This window comes from Berghia stephanieae, chromosome 4, assembly GCF_034508935.2.
Source record: "Berghia stephanieae isolate SIO BIC M18660-M18661 chromosome 4, UCSD_Bste_1.3, whole genome shotgun sequence".
In the NCBI taxonomy this organism is placed as follows: Eukaryota; Metazoa; Mollusca; class Gastropoda; order Nudibranchia; family Aeolidiidae; genus Berghia; species Berghia stephanieae.
The window spans coordinates 28,000,756-28,027,572 of NC_088363.1; the positions used below are offsets into that span (position 1 = coordinate 28,000,756).

At 34.2% G+C, this 26,817-nt stretch overlaps 1 protein-coding gene across 4 annotated transcripts in view; it reads left to right on the top strand.

Annotated features, from left to right (window-relative positions):
- The first annotated feature begins 214 nt into the window (after positions 1-214).
- LOC144970359 (uncharacterized) overlaps positions 215-26,817 on the top strand; it is a 70,822-nt gene continuing 44,219 nt past the window's right edge. Inside the window, exons 1-3 of one of the 4 annotated variants that reach the window (XM_078909917.1) lie at positions 315-425; positions 3,032-3,287; positions 13,484-13,597. The gene's annotated coding sequence lies outside the window, so the exon portion shown is untranslated. Of the gene's footprint in view, positions 426-1,424; positions 1,455-3,031; positions 3,288-13,483; positions 13,598-26,817 lie in introns of those variants that run through there. The other 3 variants (XM_078909919.1, XM_078909918.1, XM_078909920.1) reach the window with 3 other exon arrangements.

Sequence of the window (26,817 nt, forward strand, 5' to 3'; positions counted from 1 at the left end):
CCGACAACAAAAACCCCACCAGAATCAAAGTTACTCGAGAAAATATGGAAAACGTAAAAAAGACAAACAAACGAACAGACAAACAAACAAACAAACATAAACAACAACATCAACAACAAATATAAACAACAGAATAAACAATCAAAATAGGAAACTCGACAAAAACATCATTACCCTATCTATTACAACTCCAGCAGGGAATTCTTTGCTCCTCGTCATACATCGTTGCTCGGTGGTATGTGTGAGGTGAGAGCTTGTGATTCTCAATGACGCGACTCTATCATCATCGCTTAAAAATAATATAATCAGTCTTGCGATGGAATTGCGTAGTTCAACACTGGACTTGGCCACTTGTTTACGTCATTTATTTCCAGTGGATCGTTTCTAACTGTGGATAATCTGTGTGATCTTATTTGTCTTTAGCTGTAAGTCATCGATCACTTTCTTCTTTATTTTTTTCCTTAATTTTTTTTTCTATATTCTCACGGTCAATCTCAATATTGAATCATGATAAAAACGCCTTTAATGTCACTCGAAAGAGAGTTAAAAAGTGAAAAAGTGTGGTGCTATTGTTTTTATATTTTTATAAACAAGGACTTGAAAGTCTCGGATTTGGATCTCCTACTTGGAGACCAATTATCCTTGTATCACGTTCATATTTTGACTTTTTTTTTCTCTCCGTTCGTTGAAGAAGAGTATTAGATTCGAAGATATCATTGTTTGCATGTTAATTTTCTTGAAAGCTTTAGCTTCTTTCCCGTCTACAAATAATACATTTAGTAAAGGACCATGCGTTCTTTTATCTTTTATGTTGAATTGTGGGTAGTTTATTTTTAAAAATTATTTCGTCTTTTTTTTATATTTAACTAGATAATTCCTTTCTTTTCCCATTTTATCGACATTGGTAAACTCTGAATTTAGTTAATCTGCTCATTGTTCATCGTTTTGTTTTTTTCAAAACAAGAACTTGATATGACATAAAAGAGCGTAAAGATGAATTATAAACAATATACTATTTATAATAATTATAACCTTTGATCGTATAGGTTCAAGGCCGTATATTAGGAATATCACATTCGTTATAATTCATTTGACTGTCCATTATATAGGTTTACTTCATTACTATCTATATCCATAAATCCTATATATTATGTAGTATTATAACATGCATGGATGAAGAATAGAGGAAATATAAAATGAAAAGTTCCTATAGTTCAAGAGGAGTGGTTGATTAGAACCAGCGAAGCAAATCAAATACGTGCTGACCTATTCATTTTGTAAAAAAAAAGAGAATTTGTTTGGTGTTTTCTCAGGTGTAATAAACAAAGTCATGGTCGATTAAACAACTGTATTAGTACGTGTTTACAGAATCATAGAAATACGGTTATGCTTTGCATAACAGTAGTAGTCTATTTTCAGCGCTTGTGCTTATAAAACCACGGAAAAGTTTAGAAGTCTGTAGCTAGTCGCCAAACTATAAACGATGCATTTTTGAAACTTTACAATCAAACCCATTTATTTAAATTTTTTAGTGAAGGGAAATATATTGAAAAATTATTTTCCACGATTGTTTTAAGTTTTAATAACCTCACCGCGTATCTGCGATAACGAAGATTTGGAACCTGATTCTCAAATTTTTGGTGTGATCTGTCGATCCCCGTTTTGCTTTACGGCTGTGCGCAATCTTTGTCATCTTGTTCCAGTTGATCTTTAATATCTTGAATAGTGATATTTTGATTTGACTCTTCGGTGTACGGCCTTTATAAACCCTGTTGGACATCGATGAGCAAGTGCTGTAGTCCCTTTGGATTCACGTGGTGACTTATTGGAGGCCATTGATATTTAGAAATAAATCGAATGTTTTGTTTTTGTATTGAAAATTATGTAACATTGTTAGAAGAAAACCTTATTCCCGATCGGCCATTTGCTTTTCAACAAGACGGGGCACTTTTCCGCACTAGTGACACTTCACTGCAAATAGAAAAAAGCAAGTATGGACACTTTTGATGTTGTGATTTTATGAGCGCTTTACAAGGGGTCTCTGGCTAACAGCATAACTTAACATGAAAACAAGAAATGACGTCTTTTATGCGACATTACACTTTTTGCAACGCGGTTAACGGCAAGGCACTCATTTTAGACCCGAGTACAGTGAGAAAATGTGAGTAAAAAGCCTTTTTAAAGAATTCAACATTAAGTCGCTCAGACAGAGCGGGACTCGAACCCAGAACTACCGGTCTTAATGTGAGTGCCATACCTTAAGACATCACAGCCGCCAGAACACTTGTCTTGAAGCAGAGTGCATAATTTTAAATCCCAGGTTAAGTCGGATTTTATTTCTGACCTTTTGATCCTCTATTCCCTCGATAATGTTAGGGCAGTTTAGTCTGTAAGATTGGCTAAGATTCATTTTCTAAAGATTAGCGTCCTACTTAAAGGATAACAAGCAACTTGTACGCTTATATAATGTGCACGAAGATTGCAGCAAATATACATGCCAGTTTAACGCTACAGAACACAGAGTAAACTGCGGACTTCATGGGTCAAACGATCCTAGAGATGTCATCCGTTAAAGTAAAATACACGTCAGTTCTACCCACCAGACAAACCGTACCGGCGCACAAATATATTTGTAACTTTAAACGTTTATAGATAGTATGCGATTGGCTAAGAAGCTCATAACATTGCCATCCGGAAGTATAACGGACTAACACACAAAACTATGTGTAACCATGAACTTTTATAGTCTGGTTAATACAGTTTAGTGAGAACAACTCACAAACGCGGATGGCACAAACAATAACAAAGGCCTGATTGACGTCATCTGCATACTATCTATAGATAGTTCGAAGATGACGTCACTCAGGTCTTTGTTATTGTTTTTTGCCATCCGCGTTTATGAGTAATGCTCACTGAACTGTATTAACCTGACTATAAACGTTCATGGATACATACAGTTTTGTGTGTTGGTCCGTTATACTTCCGGATGGCAATGTTATGAGCTTATAAGCCTAGCGCATACTATCTATAGTCTGTTCAAGAGAATTTAGAGAAAACGAATCACTCAACCTCCTGTCTGAAAACAATAACAAAGTGGTGAATTAACTTCATTCATTCATTCTATTGATGCTATTTGCTTAAGTGAAATACTCACAACGTCTACCCTCTAGATGAAACGAACCAACACACAAAACTTACAGTAACATTCAAAGTTAAAAGTGTGACTGATATTGTATTAATATGAGAACAATTCACCCAGATGGCGGTATGACAACAATAATAAAGAGGTGAGTGACATTAACTTCACTATGAATCAATAATTGAATAGAACATATTTCGCATTTAATTTAGGTTGCTCTGATCGTGGCCTTCGTAAAGTTATGGCCTGATACTGACCAAAAAATGACGTCAAAATGCCAGTCTTTTGCCACAAAAGAAAACAAATCGTGAATTGTATTCAATAGTTCAACCAATGAAATAACATGTTTCCATGAGCTCTGCTAAGGACAAGTCACTAGGCGGTGCAAAAACCAAATAATGACGTCAAACTGCCAGTCCTTTTGGATTTCAGTATCAGGCTATAGATAGTATGCAGATGACGTCACTCAGGCCTTTGTTATTGTTTTTGCCATCCGCGTTTGTGAGTTGTTTCATTAAACTGTATTAACAAGACTATAAAAGTTCATGGTTACACAGAGTTTGTGTGTTGATCCGTTATACTTCCGGATGGCAATGTTGTTAACTCCTTGGCCAAGCGCATTCTATCTATAACATAACGATGGCCACGCCCTGATCCAAGGTAAATCACTTTACTTGGTAACATCACAAAGATAAGCGATGCTGCTTTTCATCATTATCCAAACATCTTAAAATATCTCAGAGAAGCCGCTGTATGATAATATAGATAGTATGCAGATGACGTCACTCAGGCCTTTGTTATTGTTTTTGCCATCCGCGTTTGTGAGTTGTTCTCACTAAACTGTATTAACCAGACTATAAAAGTTCATGGTTACACAGAGTTTGTGTGTTGGTTCGTTATACTTCCGGATGGCAATGTTGTGAACTCCTTGGCCAAGCGCATTCTATCTATATCTTCATACGAAGAGAGAGAAATATCGGCGTTTTTTTCCTCTTCTACCCACCAGCATTAAGCTTTTTAAATTCTAAACTCTGATCAGTAGTCTACCAAAATGAGTCATTTTCTTTTTAAAATTTTAATCTATTATATCGCCTTTCATCACTGAAAAAAAAAAGAAATGATATAGAATGAAATTTATCTTTATTTAATTTACGTTTTTTTTTTCTAAATCTATAATATAATACACATGTTATACATAATATTATCAAAATTTTAGTGGCGCTGATATCACCTTAATGTGATGCAAGCGTCGTAAAACAGTTTTTAAAAAATCTTAAAATCTGATATTGTTATAATTGATGTACTTTTGCCTTTATTTTATTTGTATTTACTATGATATTGTTATATGAAATTAGGTAAATACATTTTATAACGCGTTTTATCATCAAAGTCACCTATATATATATATATATATATACAAGTCCATTAGCCCGAAATGTTGTTTTGGTCTCATTGTTGTCATGGAAATTAATACTCTCAAATCAACGCAAAGTTTTGTCCTTTACAACAATGTTAAATCAAGCCTATAAAAGCGTTCGATTCTCAGACCTGCAGATATGTGCACGTCGATTCTACTCAATAAACATTAATGTCATGTCATGAAATAGATATTTGCTTGTTCGACTGACCTGCGGAGTGGAGTCACTGCATACTTTTATAATGAGCACGGTGACATTGGGGAAATGATCAATATTATGATAGACATGCAAATTTCTCATTCTAACCGTTGAAGAGTCGGGTAGTGTTCAGATTTCCTTTCGATTAGTTTTGAATACATTATCATGCTGTGAGGAGTTTGGGTATCGTCCAAGAAGGAAAAAAATCCGTACGCTAAATTCATTCGCTTCGAAAAATATGGATATAGAATAGAAACTGAATTGAACATTGTTATGATAAGATCTGTATCAATGCTTAATGTGTTAATATCTCATTTTGCGTATAACAAAGTACTCGTTTGACACTTGGCTAGTGCCCAATAGGAGAGAAAAACAAATTGATTAACTCTGTGATTATTCAAATCCAAAATCCTTGATCTTTATCAAGCCAACGACTTTCTTACACAATTATCACATGCATTGTTGCTAATATATCAATCTATAAAATAGAATTAAAGCACTCGTGGGTTTTGGACCTGTCAAACCCAAAATATTGGACTTGTGTTAGCAGCGTTGTTTTACTCCAAATATTTAAATATTTGTAGAGTTTCATGTGCCACCCTTTACTGTTAAACAAGAATCTACCACAGTATAGTTTGTTATGTTTCAAATTCATTTCTACTTGCACTAAAGAATAATAATATTTCATGTATGGACTTTTATATTTCGAACAGAGATCTTCATATCGTCATTAAACACGCAAAATATAGAACGAATCGAATGAACATCGAGTTCACTCTAAACATACTTGATCTCAGCTCGTATTGTGTATGATTGTTGTCATGTAGGACTATAATATATCTACTAAATACATTATAATTCATTAATAATTCCTATTCACCGCCTTCAATGCTTTGTGTATATTCCCATAGGCGATTTTATATACTTCAAATATAATCTATAAATATGTCATGAAAATAACAACACCTGTAGTTGAATAGTTTCGCCTACAATGTTTTGACGTACCCAAAAAAGGCTTTTATTCTCCTCAATTAGTTTGTACCTCGCACCATACGAAATCCCCACCACAAAAGGTATTACAGTGCTAATGTTATAAACATTACGTGGGGAAATAAAATAAGTTATATTTAAGCAATGAGCTCGGGAAGAATAGATAGATCGAGATTACCCCCCCCCCCCTTCCCTCTTTTCACGAAAAAGAACGTATATTATTAATATAAAATACTGCTTTGACAGGTATTAGTTGTGCCACGCAAAATGGCATCTAATCAATTGATCTAGCATAAAAAGAAAACAAACAAACAACAAACTAGTAAACAGCTTGAAAGGCACGATGTATAAGCCCATTTAACCACAGACGCTAAGTTGATTATTGTTTGAGTTGGTACACGGTATTAATATAATAATACGGTACTATTTATAAATCTATGGCACACGGTATTAATATAATAATACGGTACTATTTATAAATCTATGGCACACGGTATTAATATAATAATACGGTACTATTTATAAATCTATGGCACACGGTATTAATATAATAATACGGTACTATTTATAAATCTATGGCACACGGTATTAATATAATAATACGGTACTATTTATAAATCTATGGCACACGGTATTAATATAATAATACGGTACTATTTATAAATCTATGGCACACGGTATTAATATAATAATACGGTACTATTTATAAATCTATGGCACACGGTGTTGCGATCATTGTTAACTTACAGGCCTTTGGATCAGACGGAGAAGTGTAATGTTTAAAAGGAGACGGAGACAGTAGGATAAAATAATAATTACTGACGAATTTAATGCTTTGTCCAAAGTCAAATCGCTTGAAGACGAAAGTTTAAAACAGGGACCGCTTAAGTGCAAGACGCTCTAGAAGTTCACTGAAATGAATGAATAGAAAAAAATAATACAAAATTAAATAGATGTAACATGTTTCCGTCGTGGTTGATACACAATGTCATATGTATGCACTCAATGGGTCAAATAATATGGTACTAAGTTTTTATTTCATACAATGTTATAATTCATGTCCATTTTGTAACAGCTGAAGGAAATAAGGTCGCCATTCTCATAATTATATTATGTTTCCTTGCCAAGAAATCATACACACCTGATAGGAATGTCTTTGAAATGTCATATCTACGCAGAAAAGTGAGTGGGAAAGTGCCAGAATAAAATAGATAGTATGCGCTTGTCTAAGAAGCTCACAACATTGTCATCTATGTGTAACTTTGAACGTTTATAGTCTGGTTAATACCGTTTAGTGAGAATTACTCATTAACGCAGATGGCAAAAAACAATAACAAAAACATGAGTGACGTCGTCAGCTTCAGTTGATGTCACTCTGGTCTTTGTTATTGATTTTTGCCATCCACGTTTATGAGTAATACTCACTAAACTGTATTATCCAGACTATAAAAGTTGATGATTACATATAGTTTTGTGTGTTGGTCTGTTATAGATAGTATGCGCTTGGCGAAGAAGCTCATAACATTGTCATCGGGAAGTATAACGGACCAACACACAAAACTGTGTGTATCCATGAACGCGTACAGATAGTTCGAAGATGACGTCACTCAGGTCTTTGTTATTGTTTTTTGCCATCCGCGTTTATGAGTAATGCTCACTGAACTGTATTAACCTGACTATAAAAGTTCATGGTTACACATAGTTTTGTGTGTTGGTCCGTTATACTTCCGGATGGCAATGTTATGAGCTTCTTCGCCAAGCGCATACTATCTATAGTCGGGTTAATACAGATCAGTGAGCATTACTCATAAACGCGGATGGCAAAAAACAATAACAAAGACCTGAGTGACGTCATCATCGAACTATCTATACTTCCGGATGGCAATGTTAAGAACTTCTTAGCCAAGCGCATACTATCTATAGAGAATAAAAATTTCGCGGCGGCAATGGGGACGCGAACCCGCGACCTCACTGGTACGACAATTCTGTCTGGCCGGGGAGAGCGCGACTCAACAGTATCCACCACTCCTAAAAAAAGTGGTTTCAAATTCTATGCATACAACGCAGGGGCCAGATTGGAGTGGACACCCCCCCCCTCCACACACACACATTTTGGTGACTAAACAAGGTGGATTTTGGTCATCAAAGTTGGAATAATATTCTCAGCAGTCATTGTTGACATAAGATGGTTGTCGTCTTTAAAAATGCTGTTCGCTTGGCTAAGAAACTCACAACATTGCCATCCGGAAATATAACGGACCAACTCACAAAACTCTGTGTAACCTTGAACGTTTATAATTTATAATCCGGTTAATACAGTTTAGTGAGAATTACTCATAAACATGGATGGCACAAAAGAATACCAAAGACCTGAATAACGTTAACTTCGTTCTATCTATAGCATAAAGCTCGATAGAGCCACTACGCATCCAAATTTCAATATCGTAAAACAGAAAGTATCGATTATTTTCTACCCTGTGGATAGGACGCCAATTTATCGACATCAATTTCCGCTAGATCTTACAAACCAATCTAACTGTTGTGTGGACGGGGTTAAAATATATCTTTATCTCCGAGACCAGTATATTATTACCAGTATTAGTATTACCAAATTTACCAGTATAAAAGTAAAAACAGTGAATAAATTAGAATAACATTGTCATAGTAAGATACTACATGGACGAGAATTTATTTTTAGGATTTCCCATTTATTAATTAAAATATATATATTTTTTACAGTGCGGCTACCTTTTTTCCTTCTTTAACCCTCTCCTTAATAACTATAGGAAAATCGTCACATTCGTTACGATACAACCAACATTTTCATATTCAAATTTCTTTTGAACATCATAAAATTTAAGGAAAAGGAACAGTGTGTTGTAAAGCATGTTTTACTAAAGAAATTATGAATCGGAAGAACTTTACTGCTATTATGGCTGAGTGATAAAAAATCCATTTTTGTGTTAGTTGGGTGTGAAGTTTTGGGTGAAATCCCGAAAACGGCTGGTAAGGATAGTGTTAAATAGATGTTACGAGAAGGAATTGAGACATTCATTTCCGTAAAGCTAAGTTTTTTTCAATGTAGTTGGAAGGTCCACAAAACAGTTCAATGAGAAATATACATAATATGGTTGAGGTTTATAAATTGTTCAACACATATTTTATTAATAAGTTAGAATAATCGACCGGCTCCCTTTAATGGCTGTTTTGATGTTTTCATATCAATAGCAAAACAGGTACAAAGAGCGATCATAAATTTATTTTTCGATTGTGACTATCTCAAGCATGAAAGACAATATCATGAAATCAGACCCAGCCTAATGATTATCTAGTTATACTGTTGTTTTTTCCCCGTGTCTATTTTCTTTGTGCGTTTTTAATGGCGCTAAGTTTAATGTTCACTTTTTATATATTTTTTCTTGTTTTTTTTTTATATTTTTAGGTGATTAATTTGTCCTCTCTCTCTCTCTCTCTCTCTCTCTCTCTCTCTCTCTCCCTCTCTCTCTCTCTCTCTCTCTCTCTCTCTCTCTTTGTGCCTAGCTAGCTTGTCTTGAATTTTCCCTCTTTTTTTTTGGTATTATAATATAGACTTAAAGTAAACTTAATTTCTAACATCTAGTTTGCTTAAATGACACACACAAAGAGGGTAATTTTAACAAATTCATTCATCCTTCTTTACAGAAGACCTTTTTATACTTTCTTTTTCCCTCGACTGAGTTTCTTTTACTTTTTAGATCAATTGTCACTGAACGTTACAAGTTGCGTTTCAATTGTGTGTATTAACAAAACATCTTCGTTCCTACACTGCGAAAATTCAGACAGAATTTTTTTTTCGAAAGTGATAGGTAAAGCCTAACTTTTTCCTGAACAATTTTCAGCACTACTTCCGCCCCCCCCCCCCCCCCCCCCCCAACCACCCTCCACTGGTAACCTAACATTGTCAAAAATCACATTTAAAAGCAATTAAGCTTTTATATAGCGCAATATCCTCTAAATGTGCTCAAAGCGCTTTACAAACGTTGACACCCGATCACATTAGAAGGACCAAAAAACAAAACAAAAATATAAAGAGCAAAACACTTTTTAAAAAAAACCTTTTCTACCGAAGGCCGACTGACCCAGCGATCCATTATAAATTGCCCGCTTATATTGAAATTTAATCGATTCAAATTATGAGATAAAACGAGGGGAAACGCGAATGTTTATTAAAATTTGACGAAGACATCTAGATTTGTCACATAAAATCAAACAATGGAGTGGATGAAATATAAGAACACAGATTCTTGATGTCGTACGCATCATTTAAAGTTTGTGGCCCACTCACTGCCTTTAAACGGGCTTGTGCGGATATGTAGTCTTGTGGTATGACAATCGTCTTCGGACGGAAGATCTACCGTTCGAATACCGCTCTGAGCGGCGCGTAGTTGAGTCCTTGAAAAAGGCTCTTTACTCACATTCTGTCACCCTACTCAGATGTAAAATGAGTATCCGGCAGTTAACAGCGTTGTCTCTGTCTGCAAAAAAAAAAAAAAAGTAATATTGCTTAACAAACGTCGCGTCTCGTACTACGTGTTAAATGTTACTGTTGGCTGGGGACCCCCTATTGTAAAACGCTCTAAGCACATGTGGACATTGCGTTGTATGAATGCCCAAGAATTTTTTTTGTGCCGGAACACCTAACTGCTTATATTCCAAGTTTTTGTGGAAAAAATAAGAGTTCAATTTATATATTATGGAGCAGCGTGGCTCAGCGGTACGGTCGTTACTTCGTACCCGAAAGGTGCCGAGTTCGATTATCCTCTACGCTGTGTGGCATTGAAAAAGTCACCTCGCCCTAGCCAAATTTGCGGCGCTGCACTGTGGCTGACCCCTGGGTTGTTCCAGTCTTTCTTTACAGACGAATTTCCCGTATGGGATGAATAAAGGGAATTTAATTTAATTTTTTTATTGTTAGTATTATGTCACTAGATGCAAAACAAATATAAGACAAATTGATTCGGTCTTCGTATTGTCCAGAAATGGAACAATTTGAAATTTGAAACAAAGAATGCAAAATCTATAGATTATTTCAGGGTGTAAGTAGACAGGGAATTATATGAAGGGAGATTAATATAATATGATGAATAATACTTGTTTGCACTGCTGTTGACATGGCTTTCAACCTTGTATGTAAATACATTGTTATCTTATTGTGGTTAATTTCTAGATGTAGGGGTGCATGAGTGTGCGTGTGGTGTATTTTGCATGCCACGGTTAAATATCTATGTTTGTACATCACACATACATGGGTAAATTTAAGATGATTAATTATCTTTACCATGTTTATCTTTATTGTAATCTTTCAATCAATAGATTTTCAGCATTGCTATTAATATTAAGGACATTCAAGAGGTTTTAAAAATCCTATTTCGCCCTATATCATATGTTATGTTATGTTATTATTATTATTATTATTATTATTATTATTATTATTATTATTATTATTATTATTATTATTATTATTATTATTATTATTGTCATCATCATCATCAACATCATCATCATCATCATCATCATCATCATCATCATCATCATCATCATTATTATTATTATTATTATTATTATTATTATTATTATCATTATCATTATTACTATTACTATTGTTACTATTAATATTATGTATTTATTTATTTATTTATTTATTTATTTTTACCTCGATAAGAGTTGTCTTATTTTTGTTTTGATTTTTATTGTTGTAAAAAAAAAACGACTTTATTTATATTTGGCAACAAAATAGTTCGATGATTACTAGTGAATATTATGTCAGAATATACATTTATGTATAGTGATAATATCGGAATGATTTTCCTGCCCGCATTGGCTCTATAAAACACATTGATACCTATTTTATGAGCACTGTTTTATAGTTTTAAAAGCAAAAAAAATAAAAATATTATCGTCTTTTTTAACCTTGATATTTAACGGGAATGTAATTCCCAACTGTTATATTTTATAGCAAAACTCATTGATATGAAATATGAGGTAGATCCATAGATTTACATCAAATGAGATCACCAACCATTGCCCTATTGTCTGCACTAATGTATTCCATGCATAACTCTAGTTGTAAGAGAAAAGTAGTTACACACATAAGAAAATAAATATGCTTAATTTCTTATAATATTATGGTCACGCTACTACTATGTGCCCGATGATTCTCTCTTACGTCAAAGAACATTAAGGTGACTATCGTTGTGCACATAATATTTGCAAGTCTGATAACCGAACGCACGTATGGGCTAGGTTTAACATTGTTTTAATGGACAATATTTTGCGTTGGTTTGAGAGTATTTCCATTACAACATTGAGCCTATATCATTTTGGGTTATCAGACCTGCAAATATGTACACGGCGTTGATAACCATACACAATATTGTGGTTTTATTATTATTATTTTTTTAGAGTGTTTCAAATGAATTACAGGTAAATCTTTCATGATGTTATATAAACAATTCAGCATGCAATTCGAGTTACCTGATAGCATTGTTTATCAATCAAGACAGTTTTTGTTAGAGTTTTATTTTTCCCCATATGTAAAACGGCGCAAGAAAATCACGAAGCTGACACACTCATTCAACAGATAAAATTAATAAAAAGGTGTGTATACATTTGTGCCAACAAAACAGAAAGAAGAAAAGAAAAAATCAATACAAAATATCAGATTTTCTAGAAGAGAATAAACAACTCTGGAATGAAGGAAACTCATTATTTATTATAATTTCTTTTTTAAATAGGCATTTATATAGGGAATATCCACTAAATTTTCTCAAAGCGCATTACATAGGGTCAATTAAGAAATTAGGGAGAAGTCACCGATGTAAGATAAAGATCTGAATAAGTGTGTGAAAGGTGCCAGACAAAGGAATTACCATTACGTAATGGTAGCACGGCTGACTGGTAATCAGAAGGTCTGAGGTTCGATCCCCAGTCGAGGTAGACTAATTTTTCGGGATTTTTTTCATGTATTTTTCTTTCTTGCTTTGTCTGGCACTTTACACGGAGTCCCTTGCCAATAGCAACGCTTAACATGCAATATATTACAATTTTGCTTCTGACAAAGCCAATGTTGTTAACGGCCAGGTACTCATTTTATATCTGAGCACAGTGAGAGAATATGAATAAAGAGCATTTTATCAGGATTCAACTATGCGCCGTCCAGGGCAGGAATCGAACCCAGGACCTTCCGATCCGAAGGAGAATGTCATATCGCAAGACCACATAGCCGCACATTTAAATTAATGTATCTTCATCTCTAATAAAGATTCGTTAAAACAATTTTAAAAGCTTGACAATCAGCATAGATAGGGGATTTGAAAAATTCTAAAAATTTCAACTATTGAAGATTCTTTATTGTAAGTGTCTTTTTTCACTATGCTGCATCGCACGTGGCTATCCATCCACAGAGTGGAGCTTGTAACTAATAAGAGAAATACGACATATATCAAGTATAATAATGGTAATATTTATATATATAAATATATATATATATATAAATATATATATATATATATATATATATATATATATATATATTTAGTATATATAGTTAGCTACAAGTTCGACTCTGTGGATGGATAGTAAAAGTGTAATATAATAATTGTAAAATATATCCAGAGAAATATATATATATATATATATAATATATATATATATATATATATAATATATATATATATATATTGAATCGTGTTGGATACAGATATGGTACGAAAAGTGCTCGACATGTAGCAACAAACCAAACTCATGTAACACACAGTCCTGACGATGGCTGAAAAGGCCTAAAACATCGATGTAGACTGACTCCAACATTGTGGTAAATATTAAAATAATATATATATATATATATATATATATATATATATATATATATATATATATAATATATTTATTTAAAAAAAAAAAAAAATTTTTATTTATTTATTTTAAAAAAAAATTTATTTAAAATTTTTTTTAAACCATTGTTTCATCACACTTGACCATCCAACCATAGGGTCAACCGTGTAACTGGTAAGAGAAATACATATATTTTGCCATTATTACTGCATGTAAGAGATGATAAAAGTTGCCAATCAAAACTGTATTCAACGCACCAAAAGTGTATGGCTACTTTGTCCAATATATTTTGATTTGAAAGGAATTTGAGCGAAAACAATGGGCAAAAAAAAAAATATAACAGAAATGAAATAAAATAAAATGTAGAATTATATAAAACGATTAAAATTCAAATTCTAGACGTCTATATAATATTTCCCATTTTTGTGATTGTTTATTTTTACGTCTTTTGAGCAAATCTTTACTTTTTGGCTGTTTTCTTTTCTTTTTATTTGCCGAGACTAACTTAAACCCGTATAAAATTAAGAAAAATCACAAGACTTTACACCTAGTGTCGATGGATTAGTTTATAATACATATACACACACTCACGCACACACAACACACACACACACACACACACGCGTGCGCGAACGCACACACAGATATAATCACATATTTATCGTTCAAAATGTCACTTTGAAAATAATCTAACAAAGAGGTGGGCTGAAAAGAAAACAGCTCTTGACTGTTTCGAAGATTGTTGTTGAGCCTAAGCTCTATTACAGAATTTTCTCTCTTAACCATTAGTTTCAAAAGAACTGAAAAACAATGATTGCAACAGCTCATAAAAGAGAACGAAATACTTACCAGGGAGCAACAATTAACGAATTGCAGTTTATTGAAAATCTATATTTTGTGCCTATTTTTTCTCTGTATTTCAAAATCGATAAAGGTCCTGATAGCTCAGTTGGTAGAGCACTCGCTATACACCGAAAGGGACCGAAATCTGACCCCCCCCCCCAATGTCCAACCAGCAGTGATTGGGTAGTTGGATCTGATCAAATTCTACAATAATAATATTGTTTCGAGCGTTCGCTCTCATCAGGATCCCGATGAGAGCGAATGCTCGAAACAATATTTTAGAAGTTGATCATAATTATGCTTGATATATATTATATGTGTGTGGTGTGTGTGTTGTGTGGTTTGTGTAATAGATAAATAAACATATTGATAGATAGGTCGACATGTTGAGACGGAAGGAGGAAAACGGAGATAAGTAGAGGGTAATATAGAAAAAGAGAGGGATTTAAGTGATATAGAGGGAGAAGGGCGGTAAGAAAGAGAGGGGCTTAAAAATTAAATAAAGCCTGCTGAGCTAATGGAGAGGTATATAGAATAATGAATGCGTAATTGTAAACAGCTAAGAACAAATATTACGTAAATGTGTTGACTTTCTAGAACATGCTTTGATGACAGATACTAATAAGCTATGTTGAGATTTCGCATTTGTCTCGCCTACAATCTTTAGCATAATGAAATCTCATTTTCTCTATACTCAGCACCATCTTGCCCTTTTGTCAGCATTGTTATTATAATCATAATTCTCGTTCTTCTCTATAGTCCTTAGTATTCCAATTTCCTTTTTCCTACAATTATTATCCTCAACCTCCGAAACACATAATTATACCTTTATGCGTCATATTCAAATATAACATAATGTTAAATAATTCCTGTGAAGACGAAAGGAAAAGCAAATGAAATGCTTCATCGCCGCTTTTATTCAATAATCATTGGCGTTGATGTCAACATCTTATTTCATTTTCATTTAACTCGTCTCCATTCGTTTTCATACAAAATGTTTTGAATTGTTACTGTATATATTCCAACATTTACTCTGCATTGCCGTATTGTTTACTTCTTATGAACTCCTACTTTGATCTAATATTGTTGTTATTGGTTTAAAAAAAAAAGAAAACAACAAAAAAAGCAAATAACAACAAACAAAAAAACAAACAGAAAACAAACAAACAACCCCCCCCCCCCCCCCCAAAAAAAAAACACAACAAAACAACAACCCCCCCCCCCCGACAAAAACAAAAATCAAATAAAGAGAACAAATAAAAAACAAAACAAAACAATCTCTCAGTGTTCAATAATAAACTATTTTCCAACAAACCAAATATTTGAATTATCTATATTATATATCACTATTGCGCCTATTGCTAAATGTTTCCCGGTTGAGGTGGTTAGAAAATGTACTTTATTATAACAACTTATTGCTCACGTGCGTGCTTATTCGATTGTGAAGCACATAAAATACCTCGGGATATTAGTAACACCTTATAAACTGAGGCTAGATGTATTATAGCCTACCTAGTTCTGTTTGGCAGACAATAACAAATACTTCAAACCGTCATAAAGTTATATGTGTAACATAAACCGTTTATTTGTGACTTTTTGACAAGTGGACGGACATTTGAAGTAAAAGTTATCTGTCTAATTAAAATGATGTGATTTTTCATGGTACAGGAGTATAGCCGTTTGGGTCGAATGAGGTGGGATCTATTCGCCGAGCCAGCTGGCAAAAAATAACGCTCAGGAATATTATTATAACGTTGAGCTTATTCTATAGGACCATGATATAAATATGTGAAGTAGGTTTGATCACGTATCATTTTGAAAGTACTTTCCGCCAGACACTTAGTAAAAACATGAGCGCAACCACTATTTAATGCAGACTTGATTCTTTTTATCGTGACGCTGAAAAACAAAAAGTAGCCCTTCAGAGACAATTGGCCCATGGACCCGGAGTTTATCCCCGTTTCTATAGCGTGAAACGGACAATAGCAATTGCTTGCTATCCTTTGGATAGGACACTAGTCTATCTCAAAGAACTTTCCGCCGGATCTAACAGACCCAGCTATCCAATCACTGCTGGGTGGACAGGGGGATCAGAAAAAAATATCGACTGCACCCGGGATCGATCACGGTCGCATTGCGTGTGAAGCGATTTCGCTCTACCAACTGAGTTATCGGGACCCCACAACGGTGACGGTGAGTCCAATCAATTAATTACACACACACACACACACACACACACACACACACACATATATATATATATATATATATATATATATATATACTGAGAGAGAGAAAGAAAGAAAGAAAGAGAGAGAGAAAGAAAGAAAGAAAGAAAGAAAGAGAGAGAGAGAGAGAGAGAGAGAGAGAGAGAGAGAGAGAGAGAGAGATATCCGATATACTCAAGTAAACTCTGTTATCCATCATATTGAATGAAGACTCGGTGACTTATTTGATCTTTTTAAAAAATGTTGAAATGATATGTACATTATGCACACACACGTTTTTAACTAACAGTAACTCTGTGGCCTCCCTAAAATTTAATATCCATTCTATTCCCAAAACGACAGGAAATTCAACCAACTATCAGGCCAGTGCGTGCAAAATAACGTGAGCGTATTCAAATTTTAAATCTAAAGAATAACGTTTAACTCCTCCTTACCGACCATTTTCGGGAAAACTTGATTTTTTAACACACAAAATGACGGGATATAAGTAGCTACCCTATAGCCTACATAGTTTTTGGGTAGCATAACAAGCTCTAAAAAACAAACATTTTCCAACGAATTTTGTGATGTACGAAAGTTTTCTGATTAATAAAAATGTTCATAGTATCGAAACGAATGTGACGATTTTACTGTGGTTGGTAATGAGAGGGTTAACGAAAGAGACACATTGGAAATCAAGAATAATCTATTTCTTTTCTTAATTTTTTTAAAAAGTATGTTTGAAGATTTACATTGTTTTTGTCAAATATTGATTTTTTTTAAAGGACAAAACACGCAACACACTTGACATACTTTCAAGTGTTAGCAAAGACTGTCCTGGTATTTCGCAAGATACATCATTCTTCTTGTTATTTTCAAATTGTTCATATCACGTTTGAATAAATCAATAACAGTGCCAAGTCAACTCTGACCTACACTTACAAAACGCATTTTTACAATTACTTTATATGAAATCAATTGATTCAAATAATTTCTAAACTGTCAAAATTTTGACGAATAAAAAAAAAAGATTAAAATAGATATGAACATTTGTATAAGCCATTTCCAAAAAAAAAATAAAAAAAAAATAAAAAAAAAAAAATACCGTGCTCAATGCTCTTCACACTGCTTTGTTTTCCCCGGCATGTCATAAGGAACTATAATTCCGTTTCATAAGGTACCAATCGCCTGTTAGGCGTCCATTTTGTACTAAAAGTCTTACAATATCCGTCACTGCCTATAGTAGGTACTCATTCACACCTGATTCGAATGGAGTAATGTGTTACGTACTTACTTAAAGACACCATTAAAACCAGATTCTCCACGATCACTGTCACCATTCCGGTCACTGACCACGCTTAATATCGCTTGCCTTTTGTGACATGACGAGGCGCCGTAATCTCACGGACCACCGAGCCACACAATGACGTTTTGAAAAGTGTAGTGTCATTTTAATCAATCGATCGATAGTGAAGTAAGAATTTAGTTTTCGGGAGAAAAAGAAAAAGCATTTGATTGAACAGTTGCAATGCGTTGAAAACATGCTTTTATACGCTGATTGAGGTGTCATTTTAACAAGACTATTGAGATTTGAACAAATTAATGATCAGTGGTGCATATTATGAGCTGCTTTGGCTCAGAACGAGGTGATCGAAGTACTCAGTACACGTCGGCTCGGGAAAATATAAAAATTAACCAAACAGCAATTTGGGCTTTGGCTTTTGTCAAACACAATTTAATTGTATTCGCATTATATGTGACCAATCGTCTCAGAACGGAACTATATCGTGGTCGACGTGCCACATATTTGCAGGTCTGATAACCAAACTCAATTATGGGATTGATTTAATACTATTAAAGTGGACGATATTTTGCGTTGGTTTGAGAGTTTCCATTACAATAATGAGCCCGTTACAATTTAGGTTTTCTCAAAATTAATTACCAGAAATGTGAAATTTTAATTTTTTGTCACATTAACAAATCAGTATTAATTATCCTTGATAAAACATGAAATCTTATTTAAGTCTCATAAATATTTTTCACAATATCATTTTCAGTTTTTACTATATCATTCCAATATGATACCCGTTTAAGGCGGTGCACAACATATTCATTTTTACGAAAGAAAGAAAAGAGGAGCGAGGCGGCAGGGTTGAGGGAAAACGGAATACAAATTAAATGATATGGATTTATAAAGATTAAGAGATGTGAATCAAAATAATGTACCGGGGTGACAACAAAAAAACAATCTTTGGTCAAACTAGATTTGAAACAAAAGCATTGCCAAATCGACACTTCATTATCAACAATGTTGAGTACTAAAATATTTAAAATATTACAGCAGATTTTGTTTGGGTATTTTGTAGGATATAATAAATTTAATTTCAATTGATGGCTTTTATCACCCTGGTGGTCCTAGACATTCCAACTGCGGTAAAAACAATAAAGCTGACGATCACAAAATTGATAAATAACAAAATAAAATATATTCCAATGAGTGAAGAAATGCAATTGTCATGTCGGCATTTTGCCTTGAAACATCAAACTTGTCTGTAGAGAGCAATTAAATTAAAGATAACGATGCAAAGTTAATTGAAATAATCAATAACGTAAATCAATCAATGAATGAATTAATTAATTATATTTCTTCTTCTTCTTCTTCTTCTTCTTCTTCTTCTTCTTCTTCTTCTTCTTCTTCTTCTTCTTCTTCTTAATATTTTGCAAAATAACTAAATATGTGACGAACCACTCCAAAATAGTATTTATGTCACAATGAAATAATTGCTAACAAGTGATAATATTAAAGCCAATACGGCCGCAAGTAAGAAATGAATTTTTCCTTCTTTTATTTATTTTTTTTTTTGCAATGTAAGCATCTTTTTATAGATAGAACGAAATTGACGTCACTCAGCTTTTTGTCGTTGTTTTAGCCAGCCATTTTTTATGTGTAGTTTTCGCTAAAGTTAATTAATCAGATATAATGTTGGTACGTGATATCCGGCTGACATTGTTGTTATGAATGTTTTAAGCATCAATTCATTCTCCCCAATAAAGAATACCTATATATTTAACCAAAGTTCCATATTTCGGACTATATTATTATATTCATTTTTTCAGAATCTTGTTTATTCCAATATAATACCTTTAGTATCCAGTGAGCCAAATTTGGTGAATGTCGAAAGAATCCGCTCAATAATCTGATTAGAATTTATTTTTTATTGTAATATAGAAAAAAGGGAGCCGTCTCTAATCAATTTGATACGGAAACTAAAACTTGCCTTTTTTGACATAACAAGAGACATGACACCCTTGAAAAAAAGTTTATAGAAGGTATTGAGGAGGGTAAAAGAGGAAGAGGGAGACCAAGAAGAAGATGGTTACAAGATATCAGCGAATTGATGAATACGCTAATGACTGATTGTGGAAGGATGGCGCAGGACAGACGCTTGTTTCGGTTGGCAGTTGGGGAGGCCACATTCATGAGGGATAAGCCATGATAATGATGATGATGATGATGATGATGATGATGATGATGATGATGATGATGATGATGTTGATATGATAATGATGATGATGATAGAAGGAAAGAAAGACGATCGCTTAACCAGGTAACTGCTGCACTCTGAAAATACACGTATTTAAAAATGATATCAGAATTATTTTTTTTACAGATACATGTTTTTTTTTTCCAGGCCATGTTTCGACATATTACATCTATACATCATTCTATACTGGCGTAGTTTAAAAAAACCCCCAACTTTGGCCAGAAAAACTCGTCCTTCAAATATCGATCGTTTAGAATAACCCTCATATCCTCAAAACACTTACATTTTTGAAATTTCCGCGAAATCGCACGTTTGAGAGGATTTTTTTTTTAAATACAAGAATGGGGAAACTGTGAAGTCTCAGGTTTGAGAATCTTTGACCCCTTTTCACACCTATTGAAGCGACGGGTCACATATCGTGTAATGATGTCGTAGAAGGATTGCTATTTTGCCACATTCTGAAGAAAAAAACATTTTGAAAATTTCCGCTAGAAATCTCGTCCTTCAAATATTGATCATGATTAATCAATAGATATTTGAATGACACGTTTACTGGAAGTCCCAGGTTTGACAAGATAAGAGCCATTTTATTCTATGAATATATGAAGGACGATTTAAAAAAAAATTTTTTTTTGTTTAAATATTTGAAAATGTATATTCTCAAATTAAAGTAGTTGTTTCGAATACAAAGATTGCTTCGCACTCCGATTATTCGTAATGTTGACTTGCGGCTATGTGGTCTAGTGGTATGACACTCGCTTTCAGACCGGAAAGTCCCGGGTTCGAGCCTCGCTCGGCGAATAGTTGAGCCCTTGGAAAAAGCACTTTATTCATTTTCTCTCATCGTAATCAGGTGTAAAATGAGTACCTGGCCGTTAACAGCGCTGACTCTGTCCGAAAAATATTGTAATATCGCCCAACAGACGTCATGTCTCGTTCTAGATGTTACGTGTTGCTATTGGTCTAGGACCCCCTGTAAAGCGCTTTGAGCACGGTTAGTGGATATTGCGCTCTATAACAGCTCGAGCTTAAAAATAGCTCAAGTTAAAGTAGCCAGAGTGAACACCAATGGATGACCTCGCGTGACTTGGGAGATTGACACTTCCAAGACTCTGGCTCGATTATTCCCCTGCTAATGCTGGAAATCACTCGCCGACCTTCGAATGTAGAATTAGCATGTTACTCGTTGGGGGGGGGGGGTATTTGTGCGTTTGTGTGTGTGTGTGTTTGTGTGTGTGAGAGAAGAGAGAGAGAGAAAGAAAGAAAGAGAGAGAGAGAGAGAGAGAGAGAGAGAGAGAGAAGAGAGAGAGAGAGATACACAAACACAGACACACAAGCACAGAGTAAGAGAAAAAGAAAGAAAGAAAGAGAGAAAGAAAAGAGAGAGGGAGAGAGAGAGAGAGAGAGAGAGAGAGAGAGAGAGAGAGAAAGAAAAAAAAAGAGAGAAATACATAGACACACGCATAAACACATCAACATACTGAGAGAGAGAGAGAAAAAAGAGAGAGAGAGCGAGCGAGAGAGAGAGAGAGAGAGAGAGAGAGAGAGAGAGAGAGAGAGAGAGAGTAAGGGAGTGAACTTCCTGGCAGAGTGAGAGAAATTTGACAAGCAACAGGGATTTAACATTCCCAACATGAAGTGCCCAATCGCCTCTAAAGTGTATCATGTCAGGGTAAACTGATGTTCAATTTTGAATTTTGACCCGTTCAATCTAAGTCGTAATAAACCTCTTCTTTAAGGAGAGGGAGTTCTGTTACTTAAACAAACAAACAAACAAACAAACAAACAAAAAACAAAACAACAAAAGACAACCCAAAAGACAAAAACAAAAAAAGAAAGACAAAACAAAGCAAAGCAAAAAAAAAAAAACAACAAAAAACCCCCCAAAAAAACAACAAAATAACAAAAACAAAAACAAAAAAAAACAAAACAAAACAAACAAAACAAGCTCGCAAACAAACAAACAAACCAAAAAAAAAAAGAGATACGTAAATATCCTAATTCTGATGAATTTCAGTTGAAACTAATTCATAGGTTCATTTGATGCATTCTATCGGAATACCAGACGGCGGGTCATAAATTGTGTTTAACCAGTTTACTGAAGTACTCTGGAAACAACATGTATTCAAAGAAATTGGAAAGAAAACTCTTCCTTCAAAAAATCGATCGATTTAAATTACCCTCAAAATAAAACTCTCAAACTCGGGTCTTCGCAAAATCCATTGTTTTTGCCAAGATGAGGGTCATTTAAATCGATCAATATTTGAAGAACGAGTTTTATGGCCACATTTTTAAATACAAATTTTTTCAGACTACGATAGGTAACCCTCTCCTTAACAGAGATTTTCAGGATTCTCCCCAAAACTTCACACCCAACTAACACAAAGAGATATTTTTTATCACTCAAACACAATAACATTTAGATTCTTGCGATACATAATTTCTGTAGCAAAACATGCTCTACAACAAACTGTTCATTTTCTTTAAATTTTATGATATACAAAAGAAATTTGAATAAGAAAAATGTTGGTTGTATCGTAACGAAGTTGACGATTTTCCTATATTTGGTAATGAGAGGGTTAATGAATTGCTAAAGATTGCATTGAAATGATTCAAAAGTCCATTTTTGGAAGAAAAAAAGGTTGCGTTCGCTAATTTTTTTTTCATTTCCTAACTGGATGAGTACCTTGCACGACAGGGCAGTCTAGGGTTGAAGGAGATTCCAGCTCATTGTACTTTCATGGATCGTGTTTAAGGCACATAATTTTGTCTGGTGGCAAAATGAATTTTTGATACGTGACCCATCGTCTCAAAACGGTATTATTCTGAGATGAATTGAAACCAGAAAAGTGAATTAGAAATTAAATTAATAAAGATACGAACTTTGAGATTTTTTCTATGGAAGAAATGTTATCTATAGAGATAGAACAAAGTTGATATCACTTACTTCTTTGTTTTTGTTTTTGTCAGCCTTTTTTAGAGCCGTTCTCACTAAATTGTATCAATCGGAATATAAACGTTCAAGATTAAACATAGATTTGTGTGTTGGGGCGTTATATCCGGCTAGCAGATGTAATAAACAATTTTGGATAAACGCAATGCATCAATTCTCCACCATACCGAAGAGAAAATGAACCCAAATGTGTCTTTTAAATTCAATTTCCAGCAACTTGTTCATTCCGATATAATACCACTTAGAGAAGGTGGGTTGCACATTGCAAATTTAATCGACATGGTTTTCAATAGAGTTCAACAGTCGTGACGTCACTTCCCTCCTAATGACGCATATGAACTTAGTAACTGGTTCTAAACTATCGGAACAATGGCGGATGCCCTTATGAAATACTTCTCCGACGAGCTTAAAAGTGTATCCAGAGCAGAAAAACATTATAAATCTGTTCATGGTTTGACTTTTATACATTCTGATCACATGACTTGTGAAAAAGAAGAAAGTGTGACATTACGACTTTTTAAAAAAAATCGTCTTGAGAGTATTTCCATTACAACAATGAGCCTATAATAATAATATGGATTATCAGATCTGCAAATAAGTACACGGCGATTCCAACATAATCCCGGATAGACGAGGAGAGTTACTTATTAACTTTTTACTTATAAATAAAACGAAGTTGACGTCACTCAACTCTTTGTTATTGTTTTTAGACAGCCATTTTAATGATTAGTTCTCATTAAATTCTATCAGACTATATAAACCTTAAAGGTTACACACAGTTTTGTGTGTTGACATGTTTATTATGGCTGGCGGATGTTGCGAGTATTTTATCTAAATGCATATTAACAATATGTAATTAATTACGTTCATCTTATCTATTTATATTTTGGTATTTGGTCTTGCTATATTATCACAATTTATTCAAATTTTTATAATCAAACTGATCAGTTTGTTCATTATAATTTTATACAGCAAACACCACTTCAGTTAACGCATTACAAGACAATATAAGCTCTCGGGCGTTACCTTCTTGTTCAATGTTGCAATCTGTCACTAAACTTACATCATTACTATAATATTATCACCATAATTTCTTTGCCAATATCATTATCGCCACCACCACCACCACCACCACCAACATCATCATCATCATCATCATCATCATCATCATCATCATCATCATCATCATCATCATCGTCGTCGTCGTCGTCATCATCATCATCATCGTCATCATTATCATCATGGTCACTCGGAAATCCAGGGAATGCAGACATAAACGAATTCCGAATCCAATGAAACCAAGAGCGTAAAATTAAGAGGTGTGATTGATCGGCCAAAGGTCAGAATCCGTAGGCAACATTAAAGTGAACCTCGCCTCTAATACACACCAGAATGTAGGTTGAACTTAGGAATAAAAAAGAGTTTTAACGAATAGACGGTAATGATAGACTACAACTAATAATACCCCCCTCCAAATAAAACAAAAAACAGCAACAAAAACATACATGCCCTTATAGATAGTTCGAAGATGACGTCACTCAGGTCTTTGTTATTGTATTTGCCATCCGCGTTTGTGAGTAATGCTCACTGAACTGTATTAACCCGACTATAAACGTTCATGGATACACACAGTTTTGTGTGTTGGTCCGTTATACTTCCGGATGGCAATGTTATGAGCTTCTTTGCCAAGCGCATACTATCTATAGAGAGAACGTCAACTTAGCATCACAAGGGGTCCCTGACCAACAGCAACACTTAACACGTAGGACGTGACATGTCGCCCCTAAGGCGATATTACAGGTTTTTTTCGGACAGAGACAACATTGTTAAAGGTCAGGTACTCATTTCACACCTGCGTACAGTGAGAATCTGTGAGTAAAGGGTCCTTTCTTAAGGACTCAACTATGCGCTGATGAGGCTCGAATCCAGGACCTTCCGATAAGAAAGTGAGTGTCATACCATTAGACCACATAGCCGCATTCATTTTTAATTCACTTTTCTGGGTTCAATTCATCTCGACATACTACCGTTTTGAGACGATGGGTGATTAAAAAAAGAAAAAAAAAGAAAAAGAAATCAGTTATCAACCATGACTTTGCATAAGCTCATCGTCATCTGGATTAAAGACGATAAAGATAATCTTAAACGAAAATTTAATCTGAGTGAGTCTTTGAAAAGTGTAACATTACTTAATGAGGACATTATCCTCATCAACACCAGCACTGATCATCCCTAAAACAGAATTCATGACTTCAACTGAGTCATTAAGTCAGAGAGAGAGAGAGAGAGATAACTCATACTTTCTGTTTTCTTATCACAATAATAGTAATAATAATAATAATAATAATAATAATAATAATAATAATAATAATAATAATAATAATAATAATAATAATAATAATAATATTATTATTATTATTATTATTATTATTATTATTATTGTTATTATTATTATATAATATTATACTTATATAGCGCCCATTAATCCACTGACAAGTGCTCTATGCGCTTAACAATCACTCGAGACTAGTAAACTAGCATACTCACTAACACGCCTAAACACATACACTTGTACACTCAAACCTACATAGGAAACTTCTCATCCACATACGCAAACTCTTTACATTATGCTCATTCTGATTGTGCTCGAAGCTACTTACAAGGGGTCCCTAGCCAACAGCAACACTTAACATGTAGGACGATTAATGACGCCTGTTAGGCGATATTACAATATTTTCCGTCATAGGCAACGCTGTTTACGCGGGTACTCATTTTACATTTGAGTACTTAGAGAGAATGTGAGTAATGATCCGCTCAGAGCGGGAGGCGAACCTTGTACAATCCAGTCCTAAGGATGACCACATAGCCGAACACTTTTCAAATCGTTAATGTGTATAATCTTATCTTTTATGGTAATAAAACGTTTTTCGTTGAAGTCAAACATTCACAAATTATTACATAATATACGCGTAAGTATTGAATGCTTGGTGTCGCTTGTCTATGCGCTTGCAGTTTCTTTACTTTGTCATGTTATTATCGCCTTTGCAAAAAACATGAGACAATGAAATAGAAACATCTATCGTAACATTTAGCCCACAGGAAGCTCGTCGCTGTAAAGAAGATGGCATTCTTTAGGTTACCAACACCCAATGCCGTTTTTAAAATGTTGGCGAGAAAGCTCGAGCTTCAAATATCTGTCGATTGAAATGACTTTTATCTTTTAATGGGGCAGCGTGACCCAGCGGTACGGTCCTTGCTTCGTACCCGAAAGGCACTGAGTTCGAATATACGCTTTGTTGTATACTTGAGCAAATCACCTCGCCTTAGCTCAGTTTGCTGTGTTACTCCAGTCTTTCCTTGGAATAGACCCAAAAGAAAAATTTCTCCAATGTGATGAATAAAGGGGATTTTATTATTTTTTAAAAATTATGTTATCTTATCTTCTTAAAAAAAGATGTCAAAGTATACTTTAATTGATCGCTATTTTAAGGACGAGTTTTCTTGACAAAATATTTTTAATGTGTTTTCTTTTCCAGAATAGGTGTGGCGTAGTTGCACACATATGTAATGGCTTGTGATCGTATAGTGGTGTTTTTGATAGATGGTAGTATTATCCTTTGCGTTGTGTTGTAGATGTTAATAATGACGAAAG